The 7,663-nt window shown below is 41.4% G+C and overlaps 1 pseudogene; it reads left to right on the top strand.

Moving 5' to 3' along the window:
• Positions 1-2,761: 2,761 nt before the first annotated feature.
• On the top strand, positions 2,762-4,854 carry LOC147852591 (adenine/guanine permease AZG1 pseudogene; annotated as a pseudogene).
• The last annotated feature ends 2,809 nt before the right edge of the window (positions 4,855-7,663 follow it).

Raw genomic sequence — 7,663 nt, 5'->3', positions numbered from 1 at the left:
ACACACACACACACACACACACATTGAAGCATAAAATCAAAGAATAACCAAACGCCCTTGGATATTGGGCTTCAAAGTCACTCATCGTGTAGAAGCAATTAAGAAGACAAGGGAACGTGAGTTACCTCACCCAGAAGTTCCAGATGAGATACCATTTACATTGAGGCCACAAACCACACATGCATAAACTATTTACTCTAATTTGGTCTCTCCATGCTCCACCATAATTTTGGTGATCATGACTATGAATTCATAGTGATTGCCACCCCACTTTGAATGGCATGGATATGGTAACATGTTAGTTGTTAAGTTCCTATTTCATTATATAAGATTATTTGAGGGCAAATTGTTGATCACTCCATTTGGCCACAAGTGTATCTAGATATATATTACAATATCTATTCAAACTACATCACATGTGGAAGATTTGACAACACACATATAAGTTGATATATAAAGTAATGCCATGAAACAATATGAGAAGGGCCACATATGGGTGATTCATCAATATTTTCTATAAGAACCATATCCTCATGCATAATATCATCTCAAGCATGTTTTGTGAGAGGACACCAAATGTTAGATTAAGGTAGTGACTTCCTAAAGTGAGTGGTATAAACAATGGTAAAAAAACAAAACTTGTGTAAACAAGTTGTCATCGTCGTCCTTTGAGCTAATAACCCTAAAATTTGTGTGGCAAAATCAACATAGTTTCTTTAAATGTGTAATTAGGAGTGGCACCACAAAAAGTAACTAAGAAAAAACTTGAGAAGAGCCAAGAATAGTAAATTTGCACAATGATACATAAACATCAAAATGCTAACATTGATAGTGAAATCTTCAATGAACTTAGCTTGATGCTCGACGAGCTCATTTTCTTTCATCGGGATCATAACATGTGTTCTCAATCCAAAATGCAATTATCGTAAGGGGACAACACCCCTTAAAGTGGGTGGTGTTAATAATAAGTATTTTTTATATCTACGTCAAATGATAATTCACACACACATTATCACTCATCCAAATGAGCAACCTACATTGTTCACATTACCTTCCATCCAACCCACATGAGCATTATTGGTGCATATTCTCTATGCTCATAAACTATATGTATAAGCTAGAATTGTGTTTGTTTGTTGCCCATTCCCCATTTTTCAAGGTACAAATTGGTAAAGAGACATGACTATACATCCTCTCATGTGCCATCATCATACGATCATGAACATTGATTGGAAAACTAGCAACAACACAATCCGACGACTCACTCAACATTTAAACACCAAGTTTGTCAAATATCCACGAAGATGCATGAAACCACTAGTCCAATAAAGTTTACAATCAATATAGTTCACAAGAGCATGGGCAATATGCTTTATATTTACTAATGAAGGTATTGATGCCACATGGAATTTGAATGTTGGACCAATTCATTGAGTTATATGTATAAGGGTTTTTACTTGTGAAAGTTTGCAAATATAAAAAACTAAATTGTCCATCAAGCTCCTACATATGTCTATATTATAAATGTGCGTCATATATTCAAATCATTACTAATCAACTCCAAGAAAGGCACCGTATGTCACTTAATAGGGCATGATGATGTCATGTACTTGAGATTGCCCACATAAGGCATTGTTCTTAAAGCCACATGGATTTTGAATTTTGGATTATCTCATAGAGTTATATAAGGATTGTATTTGTGATGATTTGCAAATAGCACAAACTAGATTAAGTCCAAGAAAAATATTTTATGACACTTCATAGGGCATGATGATGTCATGCACTTGAGGTTGTGCAACATTGAACGAAACATAATTAGGATGTAGAGGAATTCATGAGAGTGTCAAGAATATTTCATGTGCAAGTCTCGAAAACCAAATCTTTTCCTTACAATTTTATTACGAGATTTCAGATTGTGATAGCATGCATGATGAAAGCTTAGGGAGACGGAACATCTTAGTTAGAGATGGAGATTGAGTCTTGGAGGAGGCAAAGACATACACATTCCCCAATGTAAGATAATGGATTACAAAAGATAGAGGAAGAGTTCAAGGCTGAAGTGGGCTAGTGAGATATAATGCAAACAAAGGTGTTTGTTCAATGTATTATGTGAGATTGACAAGAATCTTTGACCAAATAACCTAAAAAAGGAAGGAACAATAGCAATGATGCTTAGCTAAGATTTGTAGTATACTAGACTCTAGTGCTTTTAGCACATGAGATTTTGTTAAAAAGAACGTGAAAATAGATAGGGAGGGGATGGCCTTGAAAGTTGGTGTCAAGTGTGCAAGCAATCATAGATTAAGTTAATGAAGAGAGGAAAATATCTATTATTACCCATGAACCAATGATGATGTCTTATCTAGTATTTTAATAATACGAGCAAGAGAGTCGAGGTAAGTGACAAAATTACTCGACCCTGAGATCGAGAAAAGGAGGAGGAGGTATGTGACACAATTGCTTGACCTCGAGATTGAGACAAGAAGAAGGAATTCTTTGACATGAGCATCGATGCAAATATCAACACACGCGCGCTGCAATGTAACGACGCATGCTAATAATAATAATGATAGCAAAAACCAACCAACCATATATTATATATTCTTAGATAGAGAATCGCCCTTCTAAAAATGATCACGAGGGAACAACAAGCCCTTTACACGTTTATAACATTTAAGACAACTTATATATATAAGATATATATGGTGAGTCGTGACTAACCAACCAGGCTGCTAGGAATGAAAGGAGTACTTACTACTTACTATCTTTGTAGTTGTATCATTGTTACTGTGTTCTTTGTGGGTTGTATGTACTATGGCCTAGCTAGTTGCGTGAGATGCAATATTAAATAGACAGATGTACATAAGCATAACCTAGCAAAGGCGTGCTGAATTGTATTGAGTGATCATAAGGCTAATAACAAATCATATACTTCATCAATCTACCCAAGTAATCTGGTAGTTGTTAGGGATGGAGAAACTTCAGATACTACGTCAGTACGTTGGCAATTTGGTGGAAAGGGCTAATGTTAGGGTGGAGAACAGTGTGGTTGGGCGGCGGTTCAAGTTAGCGGAACGGGGCACATGCTTTACCCAAGAGGTTCGCGCAGGCACCACCACTTTTCTCACCATGGCATATATACTAGCAGCAAATGCGCGCATTCTTTCCGACTCCGGAGGCACGTGTTCAGTTTCCGATTGCACTTGCCTTCCATTAAATTCTTCGTCCAATTCTGAATGCCCCCCCTGCCCACCACCATTCAACTCTTACAGTAATGCCACCAATTCGGAATGCACTTGCCCAAAAAATCCGATCAATGCCACTTCATGCCCGCAGGAATTTGACAGCAGTTGTAAGTTCTTTCCCGTGAACCCGGGCTACGCAGCATGTGTAGATCGGACTCGCCAAGACCTGGTCGTCGCGACTGCACTGTCGGTGATAATCGGCTCGGGCGTCATGGGCATCTGGGCCAACCTGCCACTGGCTCTGGCCCCTGGCATGGGCATGAATGCGTATTTTGCCTATACCCTGGTCGGCTACCATGGCTCCGGAAACCTCCCTTACCGTGCGGCGCTCACGGCTGTTTTCGTGGAGGGTGCCCTCTTCTTTCTTATCGCGGCTGTTGGCCTTCGGTCCCGGCTGGCTAAACTCATCCCCCCACCGCTCCGCCTCGCCACTACCGCAGGGATCGGCCTCTTCTTAGCCTTCATTGGGCTACAATCCGAGCAAGTAGGGCTGGGCTTAGTGGGCTTCAATCCTGCTACCCTGGTCTCCATTGCGGCGTGCCCTGTCTCATCTCGAGCGCCATTAGCGCCAGTCTCCGCCCTACCTAATGGTACACTCGTTCTTCTACCTGGCGCTGCTGCCTCTGCTGCTACTGTTTGCCTGGGCCAGCACATGGAGAGCCCCACCTTCTGGCTCGGAGCTGCAGGATTCCTCCTCATCGCCTACGCTCTGAAGAAGAAGATGAGCGGAGGAATCATCTATGGCATCCTGTTCGTCACACTGCTGTCGTGGATCCGATCCACTCCCTTCACCGTGTTCCCTCACACCCCCACTGGAGATGCCGCCTTCCAATACTTCTCTAAAGTAGTGGACGTCCACTGGATACGCACAACCGCCGGGGCGCTCAGCTTTGAGTACTTGGGGTCAGGCCAGTTCTGGGGGGCATTGCTGACCTTCCTCTACATCGATTTGCTGGACACCACAGGCGGTTTGTATGCGCTGGCTAAGCTGGCGGGGTTTGTGCAGGAGGATGGCGAGTTTGAAGGGCAGTACGTGGCGTTCATGAGCGACGCGGTGGGGATCATGGCGGGGGCAGCGCTGGGATGCTCGTCCGTGACGGTGTACGGTGAGTCATCGACGGGCATCAGGGAGGGTGGCAGGACGGGGCTAACCGCGCTCACCGTCGCCGTCTACTTCGGCTTCTCCTTATTCTTCACGCCCCTGCTGGCCTCCATCCCTCCGTGGGCCGTCGGCCCGCCGCTGCTCATGGTGGGGGTGCTGTTGATGCGGCCCGTCATGGAGATACGGTGGGACCACATGGGCCATGCAGTGCCCGCCTTCGTCACCATCATCCTCATGCCCTTCACCTACTCCGTTGCCTACGGCCTCCTTGCAGGCATCATTGTATACGTCGTCCTACACGCGCCCCAATGCTTGGCTTTGCTCATCTTCAAAGCTACTTCTGAGAGGGCCCGCCGCCGCCGAACACTACATAGCCCTTCTGAAAGGATGGCAGAAGTCCAAGTCATCATCAAACACGACGGCGGCAGCGGCGGCCTTCTTCCTCATGATGTAGGGGCCACTCCCACCCCCACCCCCACCCCCATCGCATAAAAACCATGACTCTTCACATAAATACCAACCATGATATGAGCGGTTGGCGTGGCGTTGTTGTTGGTTGCAATGCTGTACTGTTTGTTGTTGTTGTTGTTGTTGTTGTTGTTGTTGTTGTGCAGGATATGTCACCATCATGAATGATGATCATATCACTTCCCTCTCGTCGCACCACATTAATTAATGCAATGTTGTGAATTGTGTAAGCTCTCTTACTAGTATGTAGTAAGTAACCTTCTCAGCTCACTTGGAGACTCAAGTGACTTACTTAACCACTCTTTCTTCCTTCAAGAAAAACATCTGTACTTACTACTTATTTGTCTGTCTACCACAAAACCAATTTCTGTGTCCGGTGCTTGTTCTCCTATCGGAATTATTCATTGGCTGTGTCTGTGACATGTAGGCATATGTTGCGCTTGTGGTACCACTTCCTTCTATTTTTATGTTTTCAAATATAATCTCGCTGTAACTCATGCTCCTGCAAAAAACGGCACCCTTCTGTTCAACCTTTGATTGCATCGTAATTTCCTTGTCCCTACCTCGGGACCCCGCAAAGCATCTTAAGTGGGCCAAAGATTCACGATCCATTTCAGATGAGTAGGCAGTGGGAACCATGCATCTCTTTGGCACTTTGGCTCAATGCGGGATACTTTCAAAACGGAAGCTTAATTGCCAATGTGTGTACTCTCTTTTTTTAAACGCTTTCACCCAAGCTTCATCTCTTTACTTGCCATGAAGTGTTGCAACATTTGGTGACTCAACCTATTTTACCCATAATCTAATGTGGGGGCTATGCGTTCCATTAGGAAACATGGGAGGAGCGGTCCATGTGAACAAGGCAAATAAGGTCAGCATCCAATTATTGTTGGTACTCTAATCCTATGAAGTAAAAATAAAAAGGTATGTAGGGTTTTCGCTTTTGACTTTTGCCACAAAATCTATGTATCTACCCCATAACGATGCTACAAGTTCCTTGATAGCGAGGGTTTTGGCTTTTGACATGGATAACACGAGGAGGAATGTGATCCTATAAAAGAAAACTAGGATGGGGTACGATTTTAACTTGAGGCTTGTGCTATAAAGACCATATAAGTAGCGATGATACCAAAAATGGAATATTTAGTATATGTTAGGAATGATTGCGTTACATCAGGTAGAACATTTGGTAGGAAAGACTATGCTACGGAGAACAACGAATAATAGCAAGTGAATAGGAGGCGCATAAAACGAAATCATCGTCACCTGTATCGTTAATAATCTATGATTCAAGTTTTTTACATGATATTTCTTGTAATGTGAACAATTTTATGGCTTAATAGATCATCTTTTTGTTGGTAATAATATGAATGTACACATAGCCCAACGAAGAAATTCCAACATCATAGCATTTTTTATTTTTGTTTTTCCCCAACAATGGTTTATGTATATTATGTCTAAAGCTATTTACATGATACATGGACACTTTCCAATATGTTAGCAACAACACAGACTTTTACCTTTTTCCAATTGCTTTTAGGTTGCCACAGACATACATATCTCCCCAAGCATTGCCAAGAATAGTTGGACATGGCCACATGCCTCATGTGCTGGAGGAAATACAAATAACAATTGGGACTCAATTGAGTCTCCCATTCATTTCCGTTGAACTTTTTCCACATCGTAGCATTTCATAGATACACATAACAATGGGACTCAATCTAACCTCCCATTCATTTCCTTTGAACTTTTTCAACATCGTTGCATTTCATAGATACACGTAACAATTGGGACTCAATCTAACCTCCCATTCATTTCCTTTGAACTTTTTCAACGTCGTCGCATTTCATAGATACACGTAACAATTGGGACTCAATCTAACCTCCCATTCATTTCCTTTGAACTTTTTCAACATTGTAGCATTTCATAGCTACACGTAACAATTGGGACTCAATCTAACCTCCCATTCATTTCCTTTGAACTTTTTCAACATCATAGCATTTCATGGATACACGTTACGATTGGGACCCAATCAAAACTCCTATGTGCTAGTTCAAGGAGTCTTTTCCCCCCTGTAAATGGTGCTTAAATTCATGTTCACTTCACCACAGAAGAGGTTGCTATATTTCATGATGTCTACAACAAATCTTCAAAGGGATCATCATAAACAACCAATGTATGTTCTTCTTTAGAACATCTTTGTTAATCTAGCCTTTCGAATGCATCGAAAATGCCAAATTTGTTGAATCACTCTATTATGATTACTTTAAGAGTAATAAAGCATGTATATGATTCCCAAATCTCTTTGCGGTTATTCTTGGTTCTTTCGACAATACAGTTACAATTGAAACTTTGGTTACTTCTGAAAATTTAGCTTTGAAACCACACGTACTAGAGAAAATTCTCGATATTAAAACAAAACATTTGCGTTCTAAAACAATCTAAGAATTTAAAATTAAATGAATGGATAAATTTATAAAAGATGTTATGTGGGAACAAGAAGACACCATTAAAAACTAACTTCCCTAACTTTTCATTGCAAGAGTGCAACGTTTTAAAGAATGGGTGTATTTACGAGCATGACCATAATTTATCTCGTCATACGTTGTACCATAGTATTCTATACATGAGGTTAAAGTGTGAGGGTTAATCAAGAGAGTAAAGAAGGGAGAAATACTTTTAATACTAGGAATTTAGAAAATACATACTGGCCAAGTGTTAACTTGCTTGGGGGGCTTAGGTTTGGCTATAAATATGAGGTTGAGCTACCTTGATAAGGACATCATTTGTGTCATGAACATAACAACAATCATGTCAAGATTCAAACTCTTGACCTCTTGTATTATAA

The sequence above is a fragment of the Azolla caroliniana genome, unplaced genomic scaffold (assembly GCF_043228905.1).
Source record: "Azolla caroliniana isolate FFs.n. ecotype wild unplaced genomic scaffold, voAzoCaro1.0.p SCAF_17, whole genome shotgun sequence".
NCBI classification, from domain to species: domain Eukaryota; kingdom Viridiplantae; phylum Streptophyta; class Polypodiopsida; order Salviniales; family Salviniaceae; genus Azolla; species Azolla caroliniana.
Note: the sequence above shows the minus strand (reverse complement) of the source record. Positions and strands in the feature narration are given on the sequence as shown.